Source organism: Narcine bancroftii, chromosome 7, assembly GCF_036971445.1.
Source record: "Narcine bancroftii isolate sNarBan1 chromosome 7, sNarBan1.hap1, whole genome shotgun sequence".
In the NCBI taxonomy this organism is placed as follows: Eukaryota; Metazoa; Chordata; class Chondrichthyes; order Torpediniformes; family Narcinidae; genus Narcine; species Narcine bancroftii.
This window is the reverse complement of record NC_091475.1, coordinates 170,952,685-170,972,066: the sequence shown is the minus strand read 5'-3', so window position 1 is coordinate 170,972,066 and position 19,382 is coordinate 170,952,685. Positions and strand designations below refer to the sequence as shown.

The window sequence follows — 19,382 nt, the reverse complement described above, 5'->3', positions numbered from 1 at the left end:
CAGTGCAAAGTCTTTCCGCATTCTTCATCTCATATACTCATAGTCTCATTTATATATTGTTACCCTGTACATTATAGTATTATTTGTTTTACTATGTTACTATTTTACTATTTAGCTTTACCATTAATGTGGTCCCCTGGGATTACTCTTTTCTATTGTTTGAGGGGCTTCCCCACCAGTCTCAGTCCCTCAATCCCTGGTAGCAAAAAAGACTTTAGACTGTGGTCCAAAGTGCACTCCTGCAGCCTGAAATGTGTCAGTGGCAACATTCCCTCACGGACATCTCACTGAAAATCTCACTCAATGACCAGCAAGTTTTGCGCAGACCAAATAGCATCTTTCACCATTATCACCCAGAAGCAATAGATGTCTGTCCCTGCATGGGTTCCTGGTAACAGCCTGTACATCAGTGAGTCCTCTGTGCTGCTGCTGAAGATGAACTGTGACAAGGACACTTGCATCCACCTCCACACAGCAAATCCACAGTCTGCAAAGAGGTGGGTTACTGTCTCCTCTCTACTGCATTCGTCTCAAGGATAATATCCACTGGGTGTGATATTCCAGTTGTGCAGGAAGGATCTGACTGGTAGAGCTCCCCTCACCAAAAGCCAGGCTAAGTCCTGGCATTTGTGAGTTCTGGGGTTGAGGCATTCTGCCAGATGACCTGGTCAGTCTGCTCAGGAAACAACCCCACAGAATCCATCAAATTCCTTGTGCCTCAGTGTAAGCAGGACATTCCTGCTGACCACTGCCTGATGGACATGATCATTGGTGCTTGCCTGGAAAAACTCCACAAAGGAAAAGTAATGTGGCAATGTCCAGCTGACTGGGACTTTTAAAACCACAATTACGTCAAAGTCTGATAAAGTTTATACATAGAAAAATATATATTTTTTTTTAAAAACCCTACCTCCCTTCCCCTCTCCACTAATCCCCACTGTCCTTCTCCTAAACTACACCCTAAGAAAGAAAGGAAAAGGAGATCATCAATTATATATTTAATACAACACTTTAGCCATGGAACCAAGAATCGTCACTGGAATAGATTGAGAGCTCAAATCTTCAAACCAACAATTTTCAAATATGGGCTCCATACTTTCATAAAAAATTATATTTTTCTCATAAATTATGCATTATCTTTTCAAGAGGGGTACAAGATTTCATTCCAGTGTGCCATCTTTGCATTCATCCTTCTCAACATCTAAGATATGTAGAACATCAGCTCATAGTGGAACTTATTACCCTCATGCCTCGGTTCCACAACAGAGCTTGATGTAGCCACACACGAAGGTGACCATCAAGATGAGGGCCACAATGAGAATGCCCTTGTCTTCATTGTCAAATGACTTGTACATGACCTGTTCAATTCTGTATTCCCAGATGAATTAGAAGTCGTTCAGGTGACAGCCAGTTCAGAGGTATGGGGGATGGGCCACAACCTTGCCATTTCAGCACCTCACACCTGATATCCAGGTCCTTCCTTGTAATTGAGATGGAATGCCATTTATGCAGTCTCAATTTCTGATAGTCCTTCGCTATCCATTCCAACCAATATTTGTTCCACGCCTCACTCCATCCAATCTAAATTTCCAGCACCTTCAGGCAGTCAGACCTGACTGTAAAGGGGATGGTGGATCGATCGGGCCAGTTACCAAAAAGTGATCACTCTTATTCTGGTTAATCCTAGTGCCTGATGCCAACTCAAACTGGCCGCAGGTACTGATCAGTCTGCGGACTGATCGTGTTTCCAAACAGAAGATGGCGACATTGTCGATCTAGAACACACATGTCAAACTCTGGCCCGCGGAATATAATTATATTTGGCCCACAAGATCATTTCAAAAATGTATTGGAGGTGGCCCGCTGGCCGCCGCGCCAGTATAGCGCATGCACAGTAATACTACAAATCCCAGAATGCATTGGCGTCAGCCCACTAATCGCCCCCACCTCCTCTGTTTACGTTGCAGGGTCTCACCGTGGACTCTGATTTTGGGGCCTGGCCGGTGTCAGGGGAAGCCAAGGCCGCTTCCCAGCGCCCGGAACCGGAGGCCTCGGGCTTGACCTCGCCAGGACCGTTGCCCACTCCCCCTCCCTGCCGCAGGCCGACCCGCGACTCACGGTCACGGGGCCACTGATATCCCGAGATGCCGCCCTGCAGCGAGAGCCGATGCCCCTGCACTGTCGTTGTCCAACCCGATCGCCCGCAAACCCCGCCCTCCCGCACACAGGCCTGAGTAAGTATTATGAACTTTAATCTCAGGATAAAACAATCTTCCAATAGTTTCATGTCACAGTGATAAATATATTCCTGGTTAAAAATGGTCCTGCACCTGGATACAAGCTCATTCGGCATAAAACTTGAAAAGTGTGTAAATCAAAGGATATCTGTACCAATGGAAAAAGGGCATGGCAAATAACCCTGCTAGAGTTCATGCCCACAATCCGTCACCCATTTGATTGTTTCAGGAATCATGTTATTCTCCCAGATTCTCAATAGCCCTCAGATTTTACTATTCGACAGCACACTAGCAACATTTGACAAATCCTCTATAGAGAAATATTATTTATTGAATATTTTATTTCTCATTTGTTAATGCTTCTGGAAAGAGTTTATCCAAAACTATTTTTAAACATTTATTTTAATAAGAAAAAGTTTAACATTACATATGTTGAAAGAAGAGAAAACATGCAGATGTTGTTGAAAATGTTCAATAAATATTTAGTTCGGCCCTCGACTTAGTCCAAGTTTTTAATTTTGGCCCTCCGTGAATTTGAGTTTGACACCCCTGATCTAGAGGAACGCTTTTAAATGGGTGCCTCCATTGCCTGGCAACATAACCCTCTTATGTCCTCCTCCGTCCTTAGGTTTAGCATATAGTGAAATGTAGCACACAAATAAGATAGGAGAGATAGAGAGCAATTCTGCCTGACTCCAGACTTGATGGGGAAGTTATCTGTTTCCCACCCATTAGTTTGAACTGTATAACGGAAGTCTGCTCAGAGCATTTGAATCCAATTTCTGATTCCTTCCCCAAAGCCTATTTTGGAGAGTACGTCCATCATGTATGAGTGCCATATCCTATAAAAAGCCTTCTCCTGGTCCAAACTGACCAAACACATCCTGTCCTGCATGTAGGCAATAATATTTCAGAGCAGTGCAAGATTTTCCTGCTGGAATAGCATGGCTTTGGTCTGGTTATCAACAAGGAAATTGGTCTCAAATCCCTGGTGTCCTCCTTTTCCATCTTCTGCTTTAATCAGGGAGTATTGTTACATTATATAGGGTGCTGGAGTATTTTAAATGCATTAAATTAAAGGGTCTATCTCATTTGCCTGGAGACTAGGTGGCGACCTGGTGGCGAATCGAGTCTCTGCGACATCTTTTGGAGACTAGCCGGGTCTCCAGGGAGTCGCAAGAAATTCAAACATGCTCGATTTTTTTTGGAGACTTTTTCCAGTCTTCACCAGGTCTCCATCAGTTGCAGCGACGTCATGGAGACTAATTTTGTCCGCGGCTGGGGAAACGTCTCCGAGACCTGCTGGAGACCAAGGAGACTGAGGAGACATTGCGGCAACGTCTCCGCCAATGAGATACCAGTGCAAGTTCTGTATCTCAAGATCCTTCCAAAGATACCTTCTCATCCCTGGCATTTCACTGAAAAATCCAGCCCAAATCTACATTGGCTCTTTCCCCATTATATAAGTGTTCTACATAATCTAAATTATTATGAGATCTTTGGTATTTAACAGCACTGTGAATTGAATTTGTTTCGCTCTTCTTTAGACTATGACAAACGTATGTCACTTTTGTTCCATCATCACAATATTGTAATATAGTTGGAAGGCTTTGACAGTTTAACAGGGGAGAGATGCAGTACCAAACAAAACTAAGGGTGGTAATTAGCTGACCATTACAGAAGCTGCATAATTTTTTTTTGTTTCCCAGGAATGAGGCTGAAGTCCATGATTATCTCCTTTGTTTTATCCACATTGAGACACACGTTGTTACTCTCGCACCATTTTACGAGATTTTTCACCTCTTCTCTGTAGTGCGACTCATCCTTGTTGCTGATGAGGCCAACTACTGTTGTGTCATCAGAAGCTCGATGACACTGGTGGAGCTGATTCTGGTGATGCAGTCGTGAGTCAGAAGCATGAACAGGTGTGGGATGACCACACAACTCTGAGGTGCATCAGTGCTCAACGTGATGGATCTCTATGGTTTGCTACCAACCCAAACAGATGTGGTCTTTCTGTTAGGAAGTCCAGGATCCAGTTTCAGAGAGAGGTGTTGAGTCCCAGTTGAGGGCAGCTTCTCCACCAGCCTCCGGGAATTATTGTTTTAATCACTGAGCTGAAGTCAATGAACAGCAGCCTGACATTTGAGGCATCATTCTCCAGGTGGGCCAGGAATGGAGTGAAAGTACAAGGCTATAGCATCGTCTGTGGAATAGTTTGTTCATAGGTGAATTAAAATGGGTCCAGCATCTCTGGAAGGTGCAATTTAATATGTTTCATCACCAGATGCTCAATGCATTTCATAATGGTGGAGGTCAGTGCCATAGGTCAGTAGTCACTGAGGCATATTATTGTCACCCTCTTGGGTACCAGGGCTGATGGTAGCTGTCTTGAACCTGCAGGAATGATGGACTACTGCAGTGAGCTGTTGAAGATGTCCGTGAAGACCTTCATCAATTGGTGTGCACAGTCCTTCAGTACCCAACCAGGTATGTTGTCTGGTGCCACCACTTTGTGTGGGTTGACCTTGGATAGGGTTCTCCTTACCTTGGCCACAGCCAAATAAATATAAGGAATATAGGGGAATAATGAAGTTTTTTTTGGTGTCATGCTGTTCTACCACAAGCACTGCCACAAGCAGCCAAACTTTCTCCAAGATTGTGGGTCGCACAGGTTCCATATTTATACATATAAATTCTCAGTTTTTCCAGAACATCCAACAGACCTCCATATAAGTGCATGTTTTTTTAGAATAAATCAGGGTCATGTCCCTTATCCAATGGTTAATAGTCTTTCACTGTCTTTGCCAAATATGGTGTTATTCTTCACAATCAAAATTATCATGTTTTGAATTATCAAAACATACCATGGAATGTTCTCTGCTACATTATTTTGGTTACTACTTTGAAACTTACATTCTCATTGCCTCCTTTTATCATTCCATGATCATTTGTAACTGAATACTAGTGAACCGGCAAAAAGTAAGTTTAACTAAGCAGCAGAGAACTGCAATCACAAGAAGAATAGCTAATAAAATGATAAATTCTTTTTCAAGCCAGTGTAGCCAATGTGTATCAAACCACTGCCCAATGGGATCAGTGTAATAATTATGCATGTCAGTCCCAATTTTCTTTAAATCATCTACATGTTGTTTCATGTGCTCCACTTAATTGGTAATATTCTCAAAGCTGTCTGGGATACATGTACAACATTCTTGGCCTCTAATGGTCAGCAAGCAGAAAGTCCAATGCCATCCGATTCTGAGTTGCCATTCTTCTCATGGCAACCATTTTGACAGACAGCTGCCTCATCACATCCTCCATCACCTGGAAACCATTAGCCATGTCATTGGCCAGCTGTTCCTTTTTTTTTGAAATTTATTTATAGTATCTCCATACATTCATTTCAAATTGACTTAGTATAATATTACATAATAGATACTAAATAATTTTCAAATTTTCACCCCCCCCCCACCTCCCCTAACCCCTTAGGAAACCACCTTGTGGTGGTTAGTTCCCAAAAACCCAAATGGGTGTGGTATAAACCACAAGTGGCATATGACTTTCGGGAGCAGAAGTACCACTCCCCCCCCCCCAGGCAGACAAAATACACGTATAAACCGAAAAATCATCATTTCTTATATCCATAAAACCCTGGTCCATCAATTTAACCAATCTTATTCATAAACTCTTTTTTTTGAAAATCCAAACTTGATATTAAATTTTGCACCCTTTCGGCCCTCCCAACACTGAGTTAAACATTGTTTACAATCAATAAAAGTTTTTTTTTAAATTTTTTTTCAAGTCTTCCTGAATTTCATCCACTGAATTAAAACACCTCTGAACATCCCAGTTCAACACCGAATCTTCCATTCTTCTCAGTCTCAAGTTGAATTTGTAACTTACTTTCAAAAAAAGTTTTTTTCAAATCTTTTAAAATTTTCTTGAACATAATTCCTTCGGTCTTGATCTTCTAAAGCATCAATGTTATTCATAAGTTCTTTCTTCTGTGTTTCCCAATTTAATACCAAATTTTCCTCTTTGTCAATCTTCTCAATATTAAGTTGAAATTATTGTTTATTTTCAAGAAAAACTTATTCAAAATTTTTAACTCTTCTTGGACATTGCTCCTTCGACTTTAATTTTATAAATCATCAATCTTGTTCATAGTTTCTTTCTACTGAATTTCCAAATTTAATAATAAAGTTTCCGTTTTTTCCAATTTTCTCAATATTAAACTGATCTTGTTGTTTAGTTTAAAAAAAACCTTTTCAAAACTATTAAAATCTGTTTGCAATGTATGCATACTCACAGATAATAAAATCACTCTTCCAATATTCCATCCAAAAAAAAATCACTGATAAACCTTATTGCAGGTCAAGGAGTTCCATATATATGTTTATCTTCAGAAAATATTTCAAATCAACATTCGTCGCCATCTTTCAAAAAGGAGTCCGAAATCAACTTTAATAAGTTCTGTTCTTGAGAAAATTCCAGCACCAACTCTGGCTCTGTCTGGGCAAATAGGTCAAATTTCTTCCAAAGTCAAAGAATGTAATTTTGTTCTGTATTTATAGATAATAAATTCATCCTTCCGATATTCCATCCAAAAAAAATCACTAATAAACTTTAATGTTATCTGGATTTTTAAAACTCACGGGCAACCAATGCCAATTACTGCAATTTATCTTCATAAAACATTTCAAATCAATATTCATCACCATCTTTCAGAGGGGTGTCCAAGGCCAGCTTATCCGACAGTCCAATTAATGAGTTCCATTCTTAAGAAAATTCCAGCCTTGACTCCGTGATTCTGTCTGAGCAAGTAGGCCGAGTTTCTTCCAAAGTCGGAGAATGTAGTTTTGTTCTGTATTTGAACTCTATTTTCCTTAATCTTTGTTGCCATTTTAAACTAAAAACAATTGATAAACAAAACAAAGACTTTTAACAGAAAAGAAATATTCTTAAAACGGGTATTTATATAACTGCCTGGGGGAGACCGGGAATGCATGTCCGCTCCCTACGCCATCTTGCCACGCCCCCCCGGCCAGCTGTTCCAAGACCGAAGTGAGGTGGGTGAGTTCTTTTGATGCTTTACCAGTACCATAGAAGGGGAACAGGATCAGAAAGACTTGCTCCACTGTGGAAATTCCACCTTTGGTTCTGCACCTATCAGGCCAGATGAATGGTCATCCAATTGTTGCATATGATGGATATAGGGAACAACATACCCAAGGTAACATGACCCTGACCAGTTTACAGGAAACCCCATAGCCACAAATGAAACACAGTATATGTCAGCTTTTAAGACAGAATTTTAACCTTAAAAATGTTACCCCAAAACCAGGGATCATCTTATGGCAAGTATAAAATCCGAACCTTAATATCCTGTGGTTTAGAGTTCCCCATAGTGATATAGAACATCATAAAACACTTGCATAACTCTTAAGGTCCTACCATTAAATAATTTTCTACTAGAACTTATGTTTGGGGAAGCTGAATTAATAGTAATGTTATATTAAAACAATAAAAATTATTATAACCTAACATGAATTAAAATAACAGCACAGTATACTGACAATTACCACACCAGCAGTGCGAGTATAAGACAGCTTTAATAAACTAATATGTACACTAAGACGCCTTGTCTCTCTCCAAGACGAACCTGGAAGGCTAGTCTGTAGCTCTGGACTGTTTTATATACAAGGTCATCGGGGTGGCCCCTGGTGACCTAGTGGTGTAATTACAGATCACCACACACAGCATTGCACACTGGCCAATTCTTGAGAAGCGTGTTAAAAAAACCAACACCAAGTCATATCACTAGTGTTTGTGTTAAACCAGCTGGGAATGTTTGATGCATATTATGGAAAGTAATTAACAGTACAGACATACCCTGTATAACACAGTTTCAAAAAGCACAGGTTTTGATGTAACACGGTTTTAAATTTTTGACCGTCAGTTTTAAATTTGCAACGTTCATGTTTTATTGTTATTGCTATTTAAACTTCCTCATAATACTTTGCAAGGCTCTAGTTTAAAATATTTAAAATTTAGGTGCTGAGCTGTGGAGAAGAGAGTGTTAAGTGGCTGTGTTGAAGGTTTTTGTTGTCCCCGCTGTGACCAGGCTCCCAGCATGCTGGCTTAAATTAATGGGATTCTGTTTTTTAAAAATCTCTGCTCCGATGTGGCAGACCAGTACATTTCAAAACCACTGAACAATGCCAGTTTGTATAGAAGAGAACCCTTGGAACTTGCTATGGAATAGAGAGACCTGTTTCCCAGACCAGGATCAGCTAATACCAGAGGACATATGTCAAAAGTTAAGGGAGGGAAGTTTAGGGGAAATATCAGGGGTAAGTTTTTTAAACAGAGAGTTGTGGGTGCCTGGAATGTCTTGCCAGGGATGGTGGTGGAGGCTGAAACATTGGGGGCATTGAAGAGACTTATAGATAGACACATAGATGAAATAAAAATGGAGGGTTACAAGGTAGGGAGGGTTTTGTACTTTTTTTAAAGGAAGGAATATATGGGTCGACAAAACATCAAGGACTGAAGGGCCTATACTGTGCTGTATTGTTCTAGGTTCTATGTAACATGGATATATTGAAAGTTATTGCTGTCCCCACTGATCTAAAGTTTCATGTGGGCAATTTGATGCAAACCTACATTAGACAAATATTTTATTAAATAAACATATTCACCAATTGCCAATAAAGATCTATTGCCAATAAACATCAGTTTTATTCATCCCTTTTATAGGATTGGAACGTATTACATTAAAGTGTATTGTAATAATGTGGTTTTCCATAACACTGAACTTGCTTGGAACACATTACCATGTTATATAGGGTATGCCTGTATTTTACTATTACTTGAAATTACTTGGCTAAATTTTAAATAACCAAGACTGTGTTGCTTAGTAGTGTGCTAAAAAGCATCATTCCACTGGTCAGTGGGATGATTGGTAGAGGACTAATGGGACAGTAAGCTCTCAGTGGTATGCCGGACTTGGGGTAGTCTTATACAGCAAGTACACCGCAAAGCCTACATTCTAAGTGGAAGTTCTGGGGGTCGTCTATGAACCCAATTGCCTTATATGCTGACATATACGATAAGTTCCATTAGGCTATCACATTAGACAATGGAATCACTGGTTCAGCTACAGTGGAGGTACTGTAGTATGCCTCAATTGATTAAGGGCAGTGGTTGTGAGGGTTGACATTCGCAGCACATATAAACTTACATTCTTACAGCAGAGGAATCATTTGGGTGTGTTAATTCCATGGAATGCATGCAAACAACATACAGCCTGTCACACGGGTATTCAATTTTTCTCTTGGCGACACTGCAAAAAATAGGGTGGATAAAAGTGAAAAGTTTTACAGGGATGGTGCGCTGTCAATAACTCCAAAGACTAGAAGTTACCTGATTGATAGGCTTTTATTACCTTATCAGAAGGCACATCTGGGGGAGGGGTTATGGCATTGGCACCTTTATTAGAGGAATCAGGGGGAGAAGCCACAGGTACAATCAGCAAGAAGTAGGCCTGCCATACGCATTCAAACAGTATTAACAGTGGTTCCACCACAAGGGATCACCTGGTTATAAAATATAAATGGAAATGCTCAGCAAGTCAGGCAGCATCTATGGAGAGAACAACAGAGTTAATGTTTCATATTGATGACCTTTCATCAGAAGTTATATCAGATCACTTGACATGAACTTTTAAATATAACGCCATGTTCTGGATTTTAATGCTCACATAACTAATGTTTAGGAGCCTCCTTAAAATCTTAGAGAATCTTCATGAAATAGTTTTTTGGCATTTAATATGGGACGTGAAAGTAATTTGCCTAAAACATATACAAATTAATAATGTAATTTATGAGTTTAAAGTTCGCATCTTTTTTAATGTGGTTGAAATTCCATGTGGCACAACTAGTGTAACTGATGCTTCAGAGCACAAGCAACCAGGGTTCAATCCTGAACTCTTCTGCTGTCAGTGTGGAGTTTCCACATTGGTCCATGTATCCTCTGAGATACCAAAGATATGCTGGTTGGTAAGTTAATTGACATTGTAAATTACCTCAAGTGTTGGTGGGGTGCTGGTATTAAGGAGAGTTGATGGGAATGTGGAAGAAATGGTGACCAAGAAAATTAGTGGAGAAATGGAATTGCTCTGAGAACCAGCAAAGACTTGATGAACCTAATGGCTTCCTATTTGAGAAAAGAAATATGAAGATATGGACTTCAATTAATAATATCCAGCACAAAACAGGTAATCACTATCAATGCCTTATTGCCTTACACTTAAATGTAGGAAGTGACTTCAATAGTTAGAAAATTATCTCTCTGCTATTCAACCTTCCACCATTCAGTGACAATTTCAACAGTCATTCTCCTTCTTTCCACCTTTCCTCCATACAAAAATGAAATGAATTTAACCTGTTAACTATGATGCACTAAATATTTATATAAAAACTTTTTTGGAGAGTTCCAATTACATTATACATTAAAGGGAAAAATAGTTTGATAAAGAGCCTTATAAATGAAACCATCTTAAAACATGGTGACAAATTAGGTCAGAAGTAAATGTATAATTTGGGTTCTGTTCTACAAATATGCAATTAAGCAATTTGAAGTTAACCAAATCCACCTCCTTTGCACCAACATCCCTAGTGCAGATCACATATCTGTCCTGCTAACCCCAGAGTACGGACCTCTGGCAAAGCACACTTGGTCAGATCACGGAGATCAGGACTAGGGGGGGAGGGGGGGGAAAGGAGAGGAGAAGTGTACAGCAATGCTACAAACTGCTTTGAGACGATGGACTGTAGCTGGTTCAGGGAGGCGGCCACCTACAAAGGTCATGTAAACTTCAAGGAGTGCATGAGCACAGTGACTGGCTACATCAGGAAGTACATTGAGTATGTCACCAAGATCAAATGCTTCACAATGCTAACCAGAAACTATGGTTGGATGAAGAAGTCTGGGCATTTCTCAGAGATTGTGATGCTGCCTTCAGGATAGGGGATAGAATGACACTAAGATTAACCAGGGCTGAACTCTCTTGTACAATCAGGAAGGCAAAGCGTTGGTATGCACAGAAGGTCCACAGACAGCTGTGCAACATCGGCAACGTGAGGTGCATGTGGCAAGGGATCAAAACTTTAACCAAGGACCACATGTCAACCTTGCGTGTTAGGGACAACGACATCTCCATTCCAGACAGACAGAACATCATCTATGTATGGTTTATTGGGAAGAACAGGATGACATTGAGGAAAGCTCTGTGCCTGCCTGATGAATGCCCCCCCCCCCCTTAATCACAGCTGAAGTGAGGAAAAACCTATCCAAGGTGAACCCACTCAAGGTGTTGAGACCAAACAACATACCTGGTCAGGTACTGAAGGACTGCAGAGACCAATTGATGGAGGTCTTCATGGATATCTTCAACATCTCACTGTAGCAGTCCTTCATTCCCTCAGGTTTCAAGACAATTACTATCATCCTGATACCCAAGGGGGGTGACTATACAGGCCTCAATGACTTTTGGCCTATGGCATTGACCTCCACCATTATGAAATGCTTCAAATGTCTGGTGATGGGATGCACCAAAGCACACCTCCCAGAGATGCTGGACCTATTTCAATTCACATAGAAGAAACCATTCCACAGTCGAGCTACAGCCTTGTCCTTTCACTCTGTCCTGACCCACCTGGAGAACAAAGCCTCATAAGCCAGACTGCTGTTCATTGACTTCAGCTTGGTGTTTAATATGATAATTTCCTCAGAGGTTGATTGAGAGGCTATCCTCATTGAACTCAACACCCCTTCCTGTAACTGGATTCTGGATTTCCTAATGTAAAGTCCACAGAAAGTTGAGCACCGTCATGCAGAGCACTAGTTTTTCATGCAACTGACACAAGATCTTTCATGCTACTGCATCACAAGATCCAGCTCCAATAGTGTTTTCAAGTTTGCACCCTGCACATAGCATCTTTCAGCTGCTTCCAGCGGAAAAGAGATACAGTAGTATCTCTTCTGATGAAAGGCTAACACCACCAGGCTAAGGAACAGCTTTTTCCTACAGGCAGTAAGAATGCTGAACGACTAAAGGAACTGCTCACACTAACTATCCGAGACTCTCATATTCATGAAATAATATTTATTTATTTGTATATATGAATACTTGCCCTGCATACATAATTGTTGGATGTGTGTCTGCATGTTTGCACCAAGGACAGGAAACGCTCTTTTGTCGGATTGTTCTTGTGCAATCAGATGACTTGATTTGACTTGATTCTGCATGAGTACAGTACAACGTCACAAACAAGAGTGAGATTCATGTTTATGTCGTATCTGTTGTGGCTCTTTCTGGATTCCACAGTCATTTTAACCCAATGTTATTTTTGAGGTGTGGTTGTAATGTTGGAAATATTGTCCAATTCCCATCAATAACTGTGTGAGTGATAAATATTGGAGAGAAAACCAGGAATAAGTACTGGAATGTCAGCCTCCTCACATTTCTGAGCTAATTTTAAACCTGGAACATAAAGCAACTATAACCCGTTAGATGCTCCTATCTTGCCTCTCACCAGTCACCTGGCCAAAGTGTGTCCATCTCGAAAGGAGGCTGAGATCGAGATTATTTATTGGTTATTGGAGCATTCTGTGGGTAAATTGGTTGTGGGATTCCTTGGTTGCAGCAATGACTGCACTTCAGAAGGAGTTCATTTTTTTGAAGTTCTTTGGAACACTGAAAAGCACATGAAAATGCGACACCTTCAGTTGAGACTGCAGATACTGGAATCTGAAACTAAACACAATCTGGCTGAGTTCCTCCAGCAGATTGTGTTTGGAAACGTATGAAAAATCCTCTTTGAACGCAATCTGTGAAATAAGACAATCGTCTTCCTTGAAAATGTGTTTCACAATGGACGGGGAGTGATCCCTGAGCAGGATAGATTCACTCTTCACAACAGACTGTGAAATGGTGCTTTTTCAAGACCCCCTCCTTCCCCGCGCCCCCCACCAAAAAAAAACAGATTTATTGAGGATTCGAATTATTGCGATTTTTTTTTAGTTGTTGAAAGTTAACAAACGTGAATTGCTACGAATTGTAAAGCTTCCGAATAGGTGTGTATTGTATTCCACTTTGGAAATAATTAGATATCTATAGGCGGTCGCTCAAGTATCTGCAACATTTACTATGAAGCTTCAAAGCGCTCCTTTTAACATGTTTTGACGAGTCGCATTTGGCAGGTGTTCGGCAATTCTTTCATGGCAGGAGGATCTGTCTTGTGGATATGACGGGCTCCTCCTTAATCGTTGGGAGTGACACCGCCCCTCCTAGTCACAGCAGACTTTTTTTTCTGACCAGAATTTAGACTTCCGACCGAGTGCAAAAGCTACTGACAACTAAAGATTTGTGTAGCACGCCACCGTTTCTACTTTTCAAACGTTCAGAGCATCGTGGACACGTTCAGGTACAGTGACCCGACTCTGCGATTTGAAGCGTGCGGTGGAGGTTGAAGCGGGTCTTGGCTCCACAGATACGAGGAGAAAGACACAGACAGGATTGGCGGTGCGATCATTAATAATGATAAAATACTTCACTTGCACTGTAAATTGTATTAAGTTTAACGATGAGTTTGCACATTGACGCGACTGCGGAGGTGTTACTGTTTCCCGAAGTTCGAAAGCGGGCTCGAACAACATTGTTGAAGCCTGTTCGAACCAGTTGTGAATGTTTGTGTGAGGTGGAGCCACTTAAAAAAACAAACGAGTCAAGGTTCTGTGTTCAAAGGCTTCTTTTTTTCAGTTTCCATTTAGATTTGGCGGGGGGTGGGGGGGGTTAGTTTGTTGGTTGGGTGAGGTGAGATTGCCAATTGTGCGACCTGTTCTCCAAGATTCCCATTGCTGCCGAGTATTGTTCAGGCTGATTATCTCGACATACGAGGGCGGAAGTTAAGCATAAAGTGGATACGATTGTTATGGTTCTTCGCTGCCACTTTAGTGCGTTCCCAGACAGGAGAATGATGAAACCCACTGGACCCTGGCTTGTCCGGCGCTGTCCTGGTCCCGCCCCCTCCATGCCCTCGGGGCCAAAAGTCTGATCGTTGTTGGGAAATCGTCTGCACTTCAATCTCAAGCTGTTGGTTTTCAAGCTTCTGTACCTTCCGCCTGAGGAAAGGTTGTGACCAGGTTGATGGGGGATTCTTTGTGATGTTGGCCGCTGCCTTGAGGAGCTCCACATGCCATGAAATAGAGGTCAGAACCGGTGTTGACAGTTTAATATAAACGGAATCTCTTCAAACAAGAAAATGGGAGCTGGAGTGGGCGATCTGGCGCATCTAACTTGCTCTGTCATAAAATTCTATCATGATTGACCTGGTTGTGGACTCCACACCACCGTCCTGTATTTTTCCCCCAAAGCATCAATTCCCCATCTGTTCAAAATTCTGCCTAACTCTGTTTAAAATGTATTTAATAAGGCTACCCTTGAGCAGAGACATCCACAGATTTATTACTCTCTGGCAGGGGGTGGAGGGAAACAGTTTCTCTTCGTGAGTATTCCTCAGTGATGGTGAGGAAGTACATGTTTCAATTCGAGAAAGTTGATTCAAAGGCGGTCGAGGGGAAAGTAACTTTGATCAGGTGTGCTTTGTCAAGGTGGTAGAAGTGTCGTTTTCACTCGGCGCAGATCTGGCAGTTTTTGGTCATTCTGACTTCCTCAGTGGAGTGTGGTAGGCTCTGGGCTTTAATGAAATGGAAGAACCTAGTCACTCCAGGGTGGCTTGTTGGATGGATGGTCTGCAATCTGTCTATTTGGAAACTGGCACAAGTCCTGCAGGATAAGGCATCCAAGGGCTTGTTAGGTTTGCCATGCCGGTATTGGATGTCATAATTATAGGTGGACAGTTCGATTCTACAATATGCCATTCTTGATGTTGCCCCTATGCTTGTTGTTGAACATGAAGGTGACTCCCTGCTGGTCTGTGGGGAGGGTGAATTGTTTGCCAGTGAGGTAGTGCCTCCAGTGTTGTACTGCCTCCATGATGGCCTGGGCCTCCTTTTCGACTGAGGAGTGGCAGATTTCAGGGCCTTGGAGGGTATGCAAAAAGAAGGTGATGGGTCTGCTTGTTTTATTGAGTGTGGCAGCCAGGACAAAGTCAGATGCATTGTTCTCCACCTGGAACAGCATGGACTCATCTATAGCAAGCATCGCTGCTTTGGTGAAAGCTGTGCAGGACTCTACTGACGGGAAAAGAGGTGGTTTTGACCAATGGGTGAGCCTTGTCTGCATAGTGGGAACCCATTGACCACAGTATGAGAAAAGACCCAGGCATCTCTCCAAGGCTCTGAGGGTGCATTTGGTCAGGGCCAAATTGGGTTGTCCAGAATACACATTTCTCCTTGTTATAAGTAAGGTTTAGGAGCTTCGCAGCCCGGAAGAATTTTCAAAGGTTGGCATCATGGTCCAGGTTGTGGCCGCAGATGGTCACACTGTTGAGGTATGGAAAAGTATGGCTGCAGTTTATGGTGGTCCACCATCTCCTACTGGCAAATGGAGATCCCGTTGGTGACGTCGAAGGTCATCCAGAGGAAGTGATGGAGGTGACCATCCGCCTCGAATGCAGTATACCGGCGGTCCTCCCAGTGACAGGGGATAGTGGAAAATACCAGATATTGCACAATCTGATTAACCATATTGGATATGAGGGGAAAGGGGTACCCATCGAGCTGTGTGTACTGGTTGATGGGCTGCCTGTAATCTATGACATTCTGTTCTTTTCCCCCGTTTTTCACTATAACCACTTAGGTCCTCGAGGGGCTATTGATGGCCTTGATGATGCCCTCCCCCAACAATCGCTGAACCTCCGATTTGATAAACACTTTGTCTGCAGTGCAGTATCGCCTGCTCCGGGTGGTCACAGTCTTGCAGTTTGGGGTGTGCTTTGTGAACAGCAATGGTGGGGGTGACCCTGAGGGTCAACACCTCATAGGTTGTGCACGGAGGGCCGTCTAGGAACTGTTCATTGCAGACGGTGAGTGAGGTGGGGCTCATCGAATTCAATGTAACACTCTTAAGTTGGCACTGGAAGTCCAGACCAAGCAGCAAGGGAGCGCAGAGCTGCAGCATGACAAGGAGCTTGAAGTGTTTGTTGACTGTGCCTTTAATAGTAAAAGCCACTACACAGCCCCATGGACATCTGCCATATGGAATTTGGATGCGAGTGAGATCTTATGGCTGAGTGGCTGTACTTCGAAGGATAGGCACTTAGCAGTATCGGGGTGAATGAAGCTTTCTATACTCCCACTATCAAAATGAACAGTTCATTATGCGCCCATTTACCTGGATGTCCAGCATGGATCTGGTGAGTTCGTGTGGTCTGACTTGGTCCAGGATGATGGAGGCCAGGTAGATTCGCTATCCGAAACTGAGAAGGGCCCGAGTTGCTCGAGTGCTTGGTCCTAAGATGGCTGCATCCGCTGTTTCTCTGCAGTCTGCAGGCCCGAGATTATGCTGACTACGCAGTTCAAGATGGTGGCCCCTATGCCTCGCACATGGCATTACTAATCCAGAGAATATGGCGCAGATTGCATTGTCTGGGGTGGTAACTGTATATGGCGCTGCTAGGTTTTGCGGGTAATTTAGACTGGCAGACTTTTGTGTCATGTCCTCTTCTCCCGCACCTAAAGCATACTGCCTCTTGTCAGAGCAGCATTTCCTCATGACCTTGCCTTGCCCAAAGAAGTAGAATTTGGAGCGATCATCCACCACAGCAGCCGAGGTCAGGTCACAAGAGGAGTGCGATGATGCGTGCGACCAGTCGCTCGTGGTGCGGGACGATCCCCTATCCCAAGATGGCAGCACCCATGGTGGCCACTAGGCAGCTGAGTAGTGGTCTGAGTTTTGGAGGGCCACCTTGCAGGTCGATTACCTTCTGCTCCAAGAGACTGCTTTATGTATCTGGAGCAGATGCCAGTCACATAGGCATCCCTGAATAGGTCCTCTGTGTTCTGGACAGCTGACATGGCTTTGCAATTGCACACCCTGGAGGGCCTGCAGGTACTCAGCGCTTGACTCACTGGGTCACTGTATCTGGGTGGCCAGCAGGTGGTCTACAGGTGCTATCGGTCCCAAGTCTATTTTCAACATTTTCTGTCGTGATTAATTAATTATTTGATTATAAACAATTAATAAAGAGAAAGCTCCACAAGTAAATCCATACTGTTCATGCTAAAGAAAAGGCTTCCTTTCTGGCCTAAGTATTCACAACCATGTACATCAGAATTGCCAAAGAGAATCTCTCTGTTTACTTCACAGATACACAGCCTCACAGAAGATGGCCTTCAGCCAATTCCATTCAGCTTTAAATATCATGGAACGACAAAAAATGTTGAAAATAGACTTGGGACCAGATAGCATTACAGTTGTGGTTCTAAATACTATATAGCCAGTACTCCACAGCCAGCAATGTCTCAAGATCAATTGTTCCAGTAAACAACACTGGCATCTGTGCCCAGGTATGCCCTGTCCACAAAAAAACAGGACAAATCTTCAGCAAAATGAATTGCTATGGGTCAGCACTTTCAAATAATATGCTCAACAATACATTGTCTGCATTTCAACAGAATCACTCCGCTCCCTACCTAATTTGTAGCCATGATCCAAATGTGGCCAAAGAGCTGAATTCCAGAGTTAAGGTGAGAGTGACTTCTCTTGGCCTCAAGGTAGCTTTTGATCAATGTGGCTTCAAGGAACCCTGTATTCAATGTGCATCAAGAGATAAACTCCATTGTTGGGATCATACTTCTAACAATGGAAGAAGGTTATGTTTTTTGGAGAAACATAGAAACATAGAAGATAGGAGCAGGAGTAGGTCATTCGACCCTTCGAGCCTGCTCCGCCATTCAACGAGATCATGGCTGATCTTAAAGATCAGTATCCCGTCCCCGCCTTCTCTCCGTAACCTTTAATACCCTTATACTGAAGAAATATATTTAATTCCCTCTTAAATATATTTAATGAACCTGCCTCTACTGCCCTCTATGGCAATGAATTCCACAGATTCACCACCCTCTGGGTAAAGAAATTCCTCCTCATCTCGGTCCTAAATGGTTTGCCTATTATCCTCAAACCATGGCCCCGGGTTCTGGATTTTCCCATCATTAGAAACATCCCATCTGCATCCATTCTGTCCAGTCCTGCCAGAATTTTATAGGTCTCTATGAGATCCCCTCTCAATCTTCTAAACTCCAGCGAGTACAACCCCAATTTGTGCAATCTTTCCTCATAAGTCATTCCTGCCATTCCAGGTATCAGCCTGGTGAATCGCCTCTGCACTCCCTCCATTGCAAGAACATCCTTACTTAGATAAGGTGACCAAAACTGCACACAATACTCCAGGTGGGGTCTCACCAAGGCCCTGTACAGCTGCAGTAAGGTATCCTTGTTCCTATACTCAAACCCTCTTGATATGAAGGCCAACATACCATTTGCCTTTTTAACCGCCTGCTGTACCTACATGCTCGCCTTCAGAGACTGGTGTACAAGTACCCTTAAGTTTCTCTGCACTTCCCCATCTCTTAATCTATTGCCATTCAAATAGTAATCTTCCCTCTGGTTTGTATTACCAAAGTAGGTCAATCATCCTACTTTAGAACAAACAACAAGAAATTATCAGAGAAATAGCCTATGCCCAACCATCTTTAGTGACTTCATCCACGAATATTCACCCCTGTAAGTCAGTTGTGCAATCAACACCAGACAATATTTAATTTTATTTGCAATCCTTAGCCTATGGCTGCAATGAGGCATGGTAACTGAAACAGTGACAAGTAACATTCACAACACAAGTGTCAGGCAATGACTATCCACAAATGGAAAGGATTCAACTCTTGACATTCTAGACTCAACTGACCAGCAATATAAAGACTACGTCTAGAGAAACTGGACAGTGTTTGATCGTACAGTGCAAAGGCAACATAATTATATTATTTTAAGGTTTGTTCAGGAGTCTAATAAAGGCAGGAAAGAAACTATTCCTGAATTTGGTGGTATATGATCTTGTATTCATGAATTATCTTCCTGATGGGAGGGGGGTGAAGAGAATGTGGTAGGGATGAGATGAG

General features: G+C 42.4%; 2 long non-coding RNA genes across 2 annotated transcripts; one reads left to right on the top strand and one right to left on the bottom strand.

The window, feature by feature from the left end:
• Positions 1-9,529: 9,529 nt before the first annotated feature.
• On the bottom strand, positions 9,530-12,517 carry LOC138740107 (uncharacterized). The gene is made up of 3 exons (XR_011342671.1): positions 12,437-12,517; positions 9,688-9,838; positions 9,530-9,585 (listed from the first exon to the last, which is right to left on the bottom strand). It is a non-coding gene; the product is annotated as an uncharacterized lncRNA (long non-coding RNA).
• Positions 12,518-13,509: 992 nt separating this feature from the next.
• On the top strand, positions 13,510-17,884 carry LOC138739380 (uncharacterized). Its single transcript, XR_011342207.1, has 2 exons — positions 13,510-13,729; positions 17,575-17,884. It is a non-coding gene; the product is annotated as an uncharacterized lncRNA (long non-coding RNA).
• Positions 17,885-19,382: the final 1,498 nt, after the last annotated feature.